Below are 12,838 nucleotides of genomic sequence, written 5' to 3'. Positions count from 1 at the left end.
AATGTAATAGTGACCCAATAATCTGTTTTTGTGATATTGATTGAAAGATAAATAATGGTCTGGACACTGGGAAAACTTCCCTGCTCTTCTTCAAAGTTAAAAATCGCACAACACCAGGTTATAGTCCAATAGGTTTATTTTGAAGTGTTACCTTTCGGAGCACTGTTCCTCCATCAAGTAGTTGTAAGCAGGATCATAAGACACAGAATGTATCGCAAAAAATCTCAGTGTCATGCAACTGAAACGATATATTGAACAAACCTAGATTGCTGTTAAGTCTTTCACTTTTAGAATGGGTTGCAGATTTTGGTTCATTAATATGTAAATCCCAGAACTTCTTTACAGTCACATTCTCCAGATAACTTAAGGTTTTATGCGAGAAAAGTCTCTCAGCATACTCTGTGTTGTAGGTCGACTTGAGTGGGTTTGTGATCCGTAATCCATTCAGGATCTTTCCTGATTTCTTGCATTTCTGCAGAGACTTGATGTCTGTATCTGATGATCCTGCTTCACAGCTACCTAACGGAGGAACAGCGCTCCAAAAGCTAGTACTTCCAAATAAACATGTTGGACTATAATCTGGTGTTATGTGACTTTTAACTTTGTCCACCCCAGTCCAACACTGGCACCTCCACTTCTTCAAAATCTAATTGTTTATAAATAGATGGAAGTTGGGGCAATACTTGTCACTCTTGATGTTTCTGCTGGCATTTTCGAGTGGTTCCATAAACAGATGAGTGTGTTACTAACAAGACACAAGTTCAGGGTAGTTCTTGTCCCTTTGAATCTTTTGGTTAATTCAGCTCACTTCACTGAGTAACCATGAGATTGCCACAGATTAGTGCTGAGTTTGATGTGTAGTTTTCATTGCTAAATATCAAAGATAGTCCACAGATTTAATGAGCTAGAACTTTTTCTTGATGTATGCTCCTGTTTAAAGTAATAGTTCTCAAGGGGTTAAATGCTATGTCACATTGGCAACACCAATTCAACTAATGTCACACTCAGTCTGATGACAAGGAGCTCTACTCTAGCTTGTTTACTGTGCAGATGTCTATGTACAAGATCCTAGTATGGATGCCTGACCAAATGAAACTGTTCTTACTGCTTTTATGCAATAAACCATTTTGAATTCCAAGAACACTGTCTCTTCTATAAATACTCTACAGTACTACATGCTCTAAGACTCACCAAGTTGTGTCTAAGACAAAGCAAAGACAAAGACGATTGGTGGCAGCAAACTACTTCAACAAGCTGTTATTCTACTACATACTGGTAGGAGGTAGAAAATACCACAATTTACTAGGAGTGATCAGTTTGACAATTATTAGATACTCCATTAGTTTTCAAGTCAGCAGCTTTTGCGTCAAGAGTGACATTGATTGACCATGGCATCTGGAGAGTCATAGAAATAAATATCTCTACTCAGCATGTCTCATTCCACAGCTGGTAAAATCAGATGTGGTTTAGAACATAGCATCTGTCCATAGTTTATCCAGACCATTTTTGATTTGTTTTCCTAATATGTCCCCTGTACTGACTGAAAATAGATGGAACTTTGGAAATTCAAGTCATGGTCATCTTTATAGGTATACTGACAACATTGGCCATGAAGTTGCCTGAAATCTAAGTTGTTCTTCTCAATGTTACATAGCTGGCTTCCTTTATAGTCTATTAACGCATAGTTCTTCACAACAGTCTCGATACACTGTCTTGACAGGCAAGTGGAATAGCAAGTGTATTACTGCCTTCTCTCATGATTCTTCACTCTTTTGGTCTTTTGTGTCTGATGCTCCATTATAAACCAGTTGGGTGGGATTCATATTGAGAAGAACACATGGCTATCCAAATATTTTTAAAGGCAGCTCCTGCAACTCTTGACAGCAGGGACTGCTCACAGTTGTGGATGGGAGGAGCCTGGAAGAACACAGCAAGTCAGGCAGCATCAGGAGATGGAGAAGTCGACGTTTTGGGTGTAACAATCCTTCTGGACTGGGGGTGGGGGTGGGGGCAGCTGCGGAAAAACGGGATGGTGTGGCAGGGTAGTGAAGTAGGAATAGGTGAAGACAGGTAGAGGGTACACCTTGGTTGGTCAATGGGAGGAATGAATCGGGTTTGGTGGCAGGGAGCAGTGGAAGAGATAGGGAGGGGCTGGGAAGGGAGGTTATTTGAAATTGGAGAACACAATGTTGAGTCCTCCAGCTGTAGGCTGCTGCCCAGGTGGAAGATAAGGTGTTGTTCCTCCAGTTTGTGTGTAGTTCGTTGTGGCAATGGAGGAGGCCAAGGATGGTCGTGTTGGAAAGGGCGTGGTTGGAGGAATTGAAATGGGCGGTGACTGGGAGGTTCAGTCGGTCCCTGCGGGCCCAGCTGCAATGCTTGGTGAACTATTCCCTAAGTTTACGTTCAGTCTCCCCAATATAGTGAAGATCACATCAGAAGTGCTTGATGCAGTAAACTAGGTTGGAAGAGAGGCAGATGAACCTTTGTCTCACCTGGAATGACTGCTTGGGGCCCTGGATGGAGGTAAGCAGAGTGGTGTACAAACAGGTTTTGCATCTTTTCTGGTTGCAGGGGAAGGTATCTGGGGGTTTGGGGGAGGTCAGTGGGGAGAGTGGCGCAAACCAAGGACTGTCAAAGGGACCGGTCCTTGTGGAAGGCAGAGAGGGATGGGGAGGGGAAGATGTTTTTGGTGGTAGGGTCTAGTTGGTATTGGCGGAAGTGTTTAAGGATGATGCATTGCATGCAGAGACTGGTGGTGTGGTGGGTGAGGACAAAGGGAACTTTATTGCATTGGGAGGGGGGTTAGAGCAGTAAAACAGGGAATGGAGGTGGTGCAGCGGAGGGCTATGGATGGTGCAAATCTCAACAAGCAAATAAGAAAGCAAGAGAAAACTTTCATGCAACTTTATAAATACAACAAAACATTTGAGGCATTGGCCCTGAATATATTGTAGGAAAACCAGGAAACTTGGCAATTATACTTTATTATGGAGGGATGGTACTCACTAAGGCGTGTTGCAAACTAACAGAAAAAACATTGAGTATTATATATAACACGATTTCATCTAAAAGCAATGTGACACAGTTACAGCTGAATTTCCTTGCTAATAGGCATTACTAAAATCAAACTATACTGAAAAATACAAGGAATCCCAGCTATTTCTTTATCCCCAAATTTACAATTGATTCATATTTGAATGTCGATCATCTTTTGAATGTTGAAACAAAAGTTTGAAAATTACAGACAGCTGATTGCTACCAGTGCTGTATTCTAATTTTGCACAGCAACTAAGCAATCAAAGATCAAAGAATTATGTTAAATTGAAATTTAAACCCTTAGACAAATTGCCCAAAATTTTGCATGAAGCTCGCAAGTATTGCTGGAATCAGAATTAAAAGGGTATGCACTGATGGAGCAGAGTCAGCTGTTTTGAGTACAGCGATAAAATGCATTGTGAAACTACAGAGAATAATTATCTGTACCAAACTATACAAGTGATCTAATAACATATGATACTGGCAATAAATGTCCAGAATAGAAAACCAGTCATTCACTGCGCATTTTTTTTCACCTTAACAAAAGTATTAAGAAACAAAAATTAAAAGAAAAAAATGTCAATTCTATCCCTCTGGACTGAGTTTGATGCTATAAGAGATGACCATCCGATGTTTTCAAATTACATTATTCAGTCTATGATAGGTTTGTTGGGATTTTAGGCACAAACATAGAAACCAGGAACAGTGGCAGGGCATTCAGCTGTTCAAACCTGCTGCTACCCCATTCAACATGATCATGACTGATGATCATCCATCACAACATCATGTTCCTACTTTCTCCACATACCCCATGGTGCCTTTAATATAAAAAAAATCAATCTCTTTTTGAATATATTCAGGTGACTTTGCCTACAACATTCTGTGGCAGAGAATTCCAAGCCAGATGATTCCACAGGTTCACTACCATTTGAATGAAGAATTTGTTCCTCATCTCAATCCTAAATGATCAACCTATATCCTGAGACTATGACTGCCTAGTTCAAGACACCCCAATCAAGTGAAACATCCTTCTAGTATCTAACCCAATTAAAATTATATACATTTCAACAAGATCCCCCCACACATAATGTTTTCAATATACATCACAAGACGCACAATGTGAAATAATGATAACAAGGATTCGCTGATCATCAGTATAAAAAAAATTGAAATTACCAGAGCAATAAATAATAACAAATCAGTCTCTTGCAATATGACGTTTTCACTTAGTCCTCATTTCCCCACTGAGCTATTATTGTCACTCTTGTTAAAAATCTTCTAAAACTATAATTTCTTTTAACTTAACCTATCTTTCCAAACTCGGAGCCAATGTTAAACATCTGGTAAATCTGAATAATTTTAAATTGGTCCAAATTGAGACATGTTCATCTAAATCTATCCATGGAACACGTCTATTTCTTTGATTACAATTAAGGATTTGTATTCAACAAGTTGCTTCAACCATTTTTATTTATTCTAATTATGTACAATGCTATTTGTAAATTGCAATTAAAACTTGCTTGTGGTTGGCTTGGGAAGAAGCAAGTCATACCAAATTCTTAGCATGTTTTCTCTTTACGTCCTTCTACATAATCACACCAAGAATGAAGTAACTTCAGTTTTCTTACATTTGTAATTATATATATATATCGTAAAAAATGTGTACTACATCATTATGTGTTAACAGTGGAAATGGAAGTATATCAGCGATGTTGCTGGACTAATAACACAGAAACGTGGACTAATGATCTGCATTCATGAGTTCAAATCTCCTCACAGCAGCTTGGGAATTTAAGCTCGATTAATTAAGTGAATTTGGAACACCATGAAACTAGCCTATTAACATCCAGAACAATCTGGTTCACTAATATCCTTTAGGGAAAGAAATCTGCTACACTTATCTGATTGAGTCTATATGTGGCTCCAGCCAATGTAGATGACTCCTAACTATTCTCTGAAGCAGCCAAGCAAGTTTTTCAATGTGTCAAAAGCACTATAATAAGTCCAATGAGAAAAGAAATGGACTTCTGGCATCCACCCAAGCATGAAAAATATTAAAAGCTACTCACCTCAGTCAACTGTCTAAAGTCCTTTTCACTGATATTTGGAGACATGTCAAAGTTGGGACAGCTGTCCTGCATACTTGTCAAGTGACAGTGAAATGAAACAGGCAGTGTCAAACACATGACTTACAACCAATGTCCTGGACACTTACATAACCATCCATTACTATATCTTGCCTTAGCAGCAGGACAGATCCATTAGAAATTAAAGCAAGTGGTTTACAGTCAACAAGAGGAAGAAAACTATTTGACTTTTCCTCTTCAGTTTACCTGACAATTATATATCATACAGCTATATGGATGCTAAACATGGGAACAGCATCAAACCAAAATCATAGCTCTACAGTCCAGTTGTGAACAGTGATAATTGTTATTGACAACTGATGACTATGAAAAAATAAACATAGAAGGCTCAATGAACATTTCTGTTTCATACTAATAATGACAAGGCCCAACATGTCTCTACAAATTGGCATTTTCAGCCAGAAGTGTTAAGTGGATGATCCATCTCAGCCTCTTCCCAATGAAATTTAGTGACATTACCATCGCTGAATCCACTACCAGCATGCCAGGAGTGACCATTGATCAAAATATTAATTGCATCAGTCTGTTACTACTGTGCCAGGTATAATTCAGATGGTGGGAATTCTGTGACGAGTAACTTACCTCTGAGTCTAAAATAATCTGCCATTTACCAAGTGAGAGTCAGGAATGTAATGGAATACTCCCCAATTGCCTAGGTGGCCTGTCTCCAACAACACTCGGGACACTTGAAACATCCAAACATTTTAGCCTGCTAGTTGGCATCAAATCACCATCATGAACTTTCATGCCTTCTATATTTGAAACACCATGGTAACAGTGACTAGCAACTGAAAGATGCACGGTCGCAACTTACCAAGACTCCAGCAACAACACCTTCCAAATCAATTAGCTACACCACCTAAGGAATAAAGGCAACAGATGCATGAAAACACTAGTCAACTTCACCTCCAAGCCACACACCATCCTGATTTGGTACTGCTATTGCTGGGTCAAAATCCTGGCACTCTCTCCCTAACAGCACTGTGGGTGTGCCTATGTTAAACAGACTACAGCAGTTCAAGAAGGCAGCTCACACCACTTTAATAAGACCAAATGGGAAAGGTAATTTAAGTCTTTCCATTGCAGTGACCCTCACGTCCCAAGAACAAATACAAAAATTAATCAACCAAGGAATCTGAATTTTATAGTAAAATAATGCTTTATTTTTCAAATGCAATACAGAATCACTTTCTACCCTGACTTTCTAATACAATATACCTAACTGACTTCAATAGTGTGTTTATACAGATCAGCAGGATTGGGGAAGTGAGTTATTTGAACAAAGCACTCAAAAGAGGAAATAGTCTGGTATACCATAAATCTTATAAATCTACTTTGAATTTGCTAGAAGCAATACAATGATTAAAGCAGCACAGATACAACTTAACTAGTCCTTGAATTGTAAACAAAATATCTCTTTCTCTGCACACAGTTTGGCAGCTTGAACAGTTAATAGCGCTACATTTATTTGTTTTCTGAAAGCTTTCTTTCAGCAAATAGCCCCTGTAAAAAGGACACATACTTACAACACCCATGATGCAACAAGGGCAGCAAAAAGCCACATTCTGTTTCACTTTATCCATTCACAATAATATCACATCACGGAGCTCTTGCAAGAATCATTTCCAGCTTCTTAAAGAATGAGTCATCCCTACCCATCCATCACACATTGTCTGCTAATGGTAGATTCACATACAACAGCTACCAATAACAATGAAAAGCAGTAAGCATGAAAATGAATGAAGCAAGACTGTCTGTATTCTGATCTGAAGGACTGTGATTCTGTGACTGGAATTCTGAATCAAGGTTCTCACAATACGTCATTTTATGAGAGCTTTCTATATGTATGGTATTTTGGCTAGGCCAGCTAACAGGGCGAGGTCCTACAGCCCTGTAATTCTAGCTCCACATTATTCTCATACTGATTAATACATGACAATGGTTATAAAATAATCTGTACTCAAGTGAAAGAATTGCTTAGCTTATAACTAATCACTTCGGATGCTATATGTCAGTTAAAATTTAATTATTGCTCAGCAGTGGATGTTCACTGCAGGAGACTTTGGTAAGATCGATGAATCTGGCAGTTGGGCATTTCAATCAGTACACACCATCGTTTAATATCAGAATTATACCATCAGCGCAAGATTGAACGAGTAAATAGCATCAACCCCAACCCCACATTTTGCCTAACATGCTTCCTAATAAATTTGGTTCTATTCAGCTATCCTTCATGTACCATTGGCTGGATAACCTAAGGATTGCTCTTTTTGAAGAAATAAAAGAACTACAAAATCATGCTTTACTTGGTTATATAACTGACTTGAACCAGTGCTGAGTCATCAACATCAGTTCAAAGTGCTTCTGCCAACAATAAGAGGTGGTAGTCATTTGAAAATTACAGTTAGACATTTAGTTCTTCATTCTAATTCCTCAACTATTTGCTAGATTTTCGTCCAGGGATTTGATGTTGTAGTCTATTTGTTTAATTCAGAGTCGACTTGAACTCTGTTAATGGAATTGCCATGAAGAATACAATTTTGGGGTCCTGATGGACTGAATGTGCAGCAGGCATACTCCTTAATTTGTTATGAGCCCTAAGTTGAGATGTCTCAAGGCCATAGAGAGGGACTGCACCAGGCAGCTTGGGAGAAAAGTGCTTTAGGGAAGATTTTTATAAAGCCATGATGAACTTAAACATTTCTCCTGACCACAAAACTCTTTTACTTCCATTTTGGTCTATTCATGATATAATTTCTAATCCTCCTCTCCTTCATAATCAATTGTCTCCTCCCTTTTAATGTAGCAATCCTGGCTTCGCTCCTTTCAGGTTAAAAATTTGTGGTCTTTGATAAAGTCAATTTAATTTAAAATGGATTGTTTCACCATTCCTCAGGGCAGTCTAGATTTATTAATGATAAAATGAGGTGAAAATATAATCTTATTAACTATGATGTACTCATACTTAATTATTGTCATAATCTGTTAAGTCTGCTTGTGATAATGAACAATAATTTAGTCCCAGATTTCTCATGTGGAAGAAGATGATGTTGCATATTTGTAGCTATCACAATGTTTCTATGAAGGAGTCTCCCAGAGACTTGTTGAGGTGTTCAACCAGAGTGACACCTTAGCTGTTAAGCTGCCTTGTCATCGGACAGAGCTTGTAATGTCTAATGAGCCACCTATAATATGATTATATCAACAGTTTAAGAGGCATAGCCTTTTGGAAGACTTCTCTTTAATCAATAACTAATATAAGGTAATTATATAAACAATTTAAGGGGCATAGCCTTTTGGAAGACATCTCTTTAATCAAAAGCCACTTGATATCTGAGCATGGAAGAAAATGCTAAATCCACAGTATGATTAGTTAAGTTAGATTTTTAACCTATTTCAGAAGCTAAAAAAAGTACAAAGAGTTTGACTGCCTTCAACCCATTTTGAGGCTTGATGGATTTACTTTAACAATGAGCTTAATGGCCCGGGTCGGGGAGGAGGGCTTATGTAAGGGGATATTTGGAAATGCAAGAGAAAGCATAAGGCAAGATTTGTAGAGTAGTGATATGGGTATTGATAACCAGCTTGATAACATACAAACATAGGAGTGCACAGGAAATAAGGTCAGAATTGGTACAAAATGGTAAAAAGACTGAATTAAAGGCTTTTGTCAGAATACAACATTAATAACAAGATAAATGAATTAGTAGAAAGAATAATAATACATGACCATGACATAATAGTTATTACAGAGATACTGTTGCACAGTGATCTGAATATTTGGGGTATTTGACATTTTGAAAGGACAGGAAGAGAGAGCTGGGTAGCTTTATTATCAGAGAATAAAGCAGTACAGTAGCGAGAAATTATTTTAGGTTCAGAGAATCAAGCTGGGTGAAAATAAAAAATAGCAGAGAAGTCACTTGCAGGAATGATTTATAGACAGCATCAACAGTGTAGGACGGAGGATAAATCAGGAAATACTGGGGGTTTGTCAGGAACATACTACAATAATTATTGCAGATTTTAATTGTCACATAGATTGGGGAAATCAAATTTGTAAAGGTAATCTCGAAGATGAAGTCAAGAGTGTATTTAGGATAGTTTCTGGGAATATATGTTCTGGAACCAATCAGAGAAGTAATTTTCGGCCTGACAATGTGTAATGAGCTCATTAACGTATATGTAGCATACAATCCTCTCAGTCCAAGTAACCTGATGATCTGGTATAATGCCAACTCTACCATTAACACCAAGCTAAAACATCAACCACAGTTCAATAAAGAGTGCAGGAGAACATGCCAGGGACAGCACCAGGTATATCTAAAAGTAAGGTGCCCACCGAGTGAAACTATAACACCAGGTTACTTATAAGCCAAGTGGAAGTGGCATACAATAGGCAGAACTACGCTTTTCTAAAGCCGATGATGCACATCTAATTTCTGCAGTCCTGCCAGATTCAGTTGTGAATGCAGATGAATAACTAAAACGACAAACTGGACATGGGCACCGCACAAATATGCTCATCCTCAATCACGAGATAACCCAGCACAAGTGCAAAAGACAAGACTGAGCATTTGCATCCATCTTTAGCCGAAAGTGCTGATTGGATGATTCATCTTGCCTGCCTCTGGAGGCAAGTATTAGAGATGCCAGACTTCAACCAATTCAATTAATTCCATGAGCTATCCAGGAATGACTTAAGTTAATGGATGGTGCAAAGCCAATTGTCCTGACATCTTTTTGGCAATAGTATTGAAGACATGCTCCAGAACTAACCTCACCTTTAGCTAAGCTGTTTGAGTATACCTACAACATTGCATATTCTCAACAATGTAAAGAATTGACCAGGTAGGTTCTGCCTACAAAACGCAGGGCAAATCCATCCCTGTCAAATACCGCACTATCAGTCCATTCTCAATTATCAGTGAAGTGATGAAAGAGGTCTTTGGAAGTGGATCTTGCAAATGAATAACCTGCTTAATTTGGGTTCCGTCAGGGCTGCCAAACCCCTGACCTCTTTACAACCTTTGAAACGAATGTAGAAAAAGTAGCTAAATTCTAACTGTCTGGTGAGAATTACTGCTCTTGGCATCAAGGCTGTATTAAACTAAGTACAGAATAAAGGAGTCCTAGTAAAATTGAAGCAAATAGGAATTGGAGGAAAACTGTCCACTGGCTGGAGTCATATCTTACACAAAGGAATACTGTGTGGTTGTTGGAGGTCATATTTAGCATGTCACTGCTAAATACTGTGGCCACAAGAGCAGATTCGGAAACTAAAATTCCTGCAGTGAGTAACTCACTTACTGTCAACTGAAAGCCTGTCGACTGTCTACAGGCACAAGTCTGGAATATGATGAAATACTCCCCACTTGGTGAATGGGTGCAGCTCCAACAACACTCAAGAAGCTTTGACAAAGGGTCAGTTAGACTCAAAACATCAGCTCTTTTCTCTCCTTACAGATGCTGCCAGATCTGCTGAGATTTTCCAGCATTTTCTCTTTTGGACTCAAGAAGCTTGATACCATTGAGAGGAAAACAGCCCTTTGATTGGTAGCCCATTCTATCTTCTTCAACAGTTACACCATCGACAACCAATGCAAAGTAGCAGCAATGTGTACCATCTACAAGATGCACTAAAATCACCAAGGCCCTTTCAATAGCACCTTCCAAACGTGTGACCTCCACCATCCAGAAAGACAACAGTTGCATAGCAACCTGACCATTTGCAAGTTCCCATTCATATCACACACTATCCTGTCTTGGAATGATATCCTAGAACATCCTTCTTAACTCAGCCCAAGGACTGCAACAGTTCAACATCATCTTCTCCTGGGTAATTAGGATACGTAATGAATGTTGGCATGGCCAGCAATGCTTAAATCTCATGAATAATTTTTAAACTTGATCAGAACATGATAAAGTTTTACATTCAATTTGAGGGTAAGAAACTTGGGTCTGAAGCTGGTGTCCCATGCAAAGTGTTCCAAAGTGCTGGTCAGGACCCAAAGTGGGTCACAAGTTGGAGTTTTGGGATTGCAAGCCTAGAGGTGGTAATGAACACCATGTAGTTCCAAACCCTCTTCATTCTAACTCACCTTCTGTCCCCATTCATACTCTCATAAATCTCACAGAAGGGTCAAGCCAATTTTCAAGCCTCAAAATGGAGTCACAATGGGAAAGAAATTGGGAAATGCTGACCAAAACCTAATAAAGGTAATTACAAGTATGAGAAGGCAAAAGTGGCTAAAGGGTACTTTGAAAATAGGTTAAGACATTTAATGAGATATTTCATAATTCTCATTAAGGATACATCTCATTGGAAAAGAGAGCTGTACCATCCATGGCTTACTAAGGAAGTTAAGGATAAAAGACAAGAGATGGAATTCTGGACAAATGTTAGCAGGTCAGAGCTTTTGCAAATTACAGAAAGCAGCAGATGACTCAAAAGAATATGGAGAGAGAAACTGCAATGGAGACACATTAAATAGGAACAGGAGTCTGCCATTTGGCCCTTTAAACTTGCTCCCTTTCAATATGATCATGGTTGATCATCTAAATCAGTACCCTGTTCCCACTTTCTCCCCACACCCTTTGATACCTTTAGTTCTCAGAACCAAATCTAATTCCTTTTCGAAAATATTCAATGTTTTGGTCTGAACCACTCTTCTGTGGCAGTGAATTCCATTGGCTCACCACTCTCTCAATAAAGAAATTTCTCCTTTTCTGTCCTGACAGACTACTCCAGATCCTTAAACTGAAACCCTTGGTTCTGCGCTTCTTCGCCATTAGGAACATCCTTCCTGCATTTAGTTTTCTCATCGTCTTCATCCTGATCCCCACTCATTCTTCCAAACTCCCATGAATATAATCCCTACTGATCCAGTCTCTCTTCATTCATCAGCCACGTCATCTCAGATATCAGTCTGGTAAACGTACATTGCACTCCCTAGAACATTCTTCCTCAGATTAGGAGACCAAAGCCATACACAACTCTCCAGGTATGGTCCTTCCAAGGCCCTGTACAATTGCAGCAAGTCATCCCTTTTGATGTACTTGAATCCTCTCACTATGCAGGTTTACATTCAATTTGCCTTCACCACCTGCTGTGCCTACCTGTTTATTTCAAACAACAAAATGTACAAGGACACAAAGGTCTGATTTCACATCTCTTTTTTCCAATCTCTCTAATTAATGATCTGCCTCGCTGTTTTTATTACTTGAGTGATAACCACACATTTAAACACATAATACTTCATCTGCATTTGCCCATTCACTCAATTTGGCCAAATCATACTGAAACATCTTTGCATTCTCCTCACAGCTCACCCTCCCACTCATAGTTGTGTAACTTGCAAATTTAGAGTCATAACATTAAATTCTCTCAACTAAGTCATTAATATATACTGTGAATAGCTGGGGTCCTAGCACTGATCCCTGCATTACCTGAATAGTCATGAAAGAAAACCAGCAAGCATCACAAATGCAGGCAGTAACAGGTTTGATAAGTATTTTAAAATAAAACTATGGCAGAAGTGAGCATTGTTCCCTTGGAGAACAAGGCTTAGGAATTAATAACAGGAAACATGAAAATGGCAAAGCTTTTGAACAAGTGTTTTTTATTGCTCTTCATAGTACAAGAAACAATACTT

General features: G+C 38.8%; 1 protein-coding gene across 6 annotated transcripts in view; it reads right to left on the bottom strand.

The window, feature by feature from the left end:
- dab1a (DAB adaptor protein 1a) overlaps positions 1-12,838 on the bottom strand; it is a 687,756-nt gene that overhangs the window by 328,142 nt on the left and 346,776 nt on the right. Inside the window, exon 1 of one of the 6 annotated variants that reach the window (XM_043699304.1) lies at positions 6,710-6,732. The exons of the other annotated variants lie outside the window; for them this stretch is intronic. The gene's annotated coding sequence lies outside the window, so the exon portion shown is untranslated. Of the gene's footprint in view, positions 1-6,709; positions 6,733-12,838 lie in introns of those variants that run through there. 6 annotated transcript variants of the gene reach the window in all.

This window comes from Chiloscyllium plagiosum, chromosome 11 (assembly GCF_004010195.1).
Source record: "Chiloscyllium plagiosum isolate BGI_BamShark_2017 chromosome 11, ASM401019v2, whole genome shotgun sequence".
Classification (NCBI taxonomy): domain Eukaryota; kingdom Metazoa; phylum Chordata; class Chondrichthyes; order Orectolobiformes; family Hemiscylliidae; genus Chiloscyllium; species Chiloscyllium plagiosum.
Note: the sequence above shows the minus strand (reverse complement) of the source record. Positions and strands in the feature narration are given on the sequence as shown.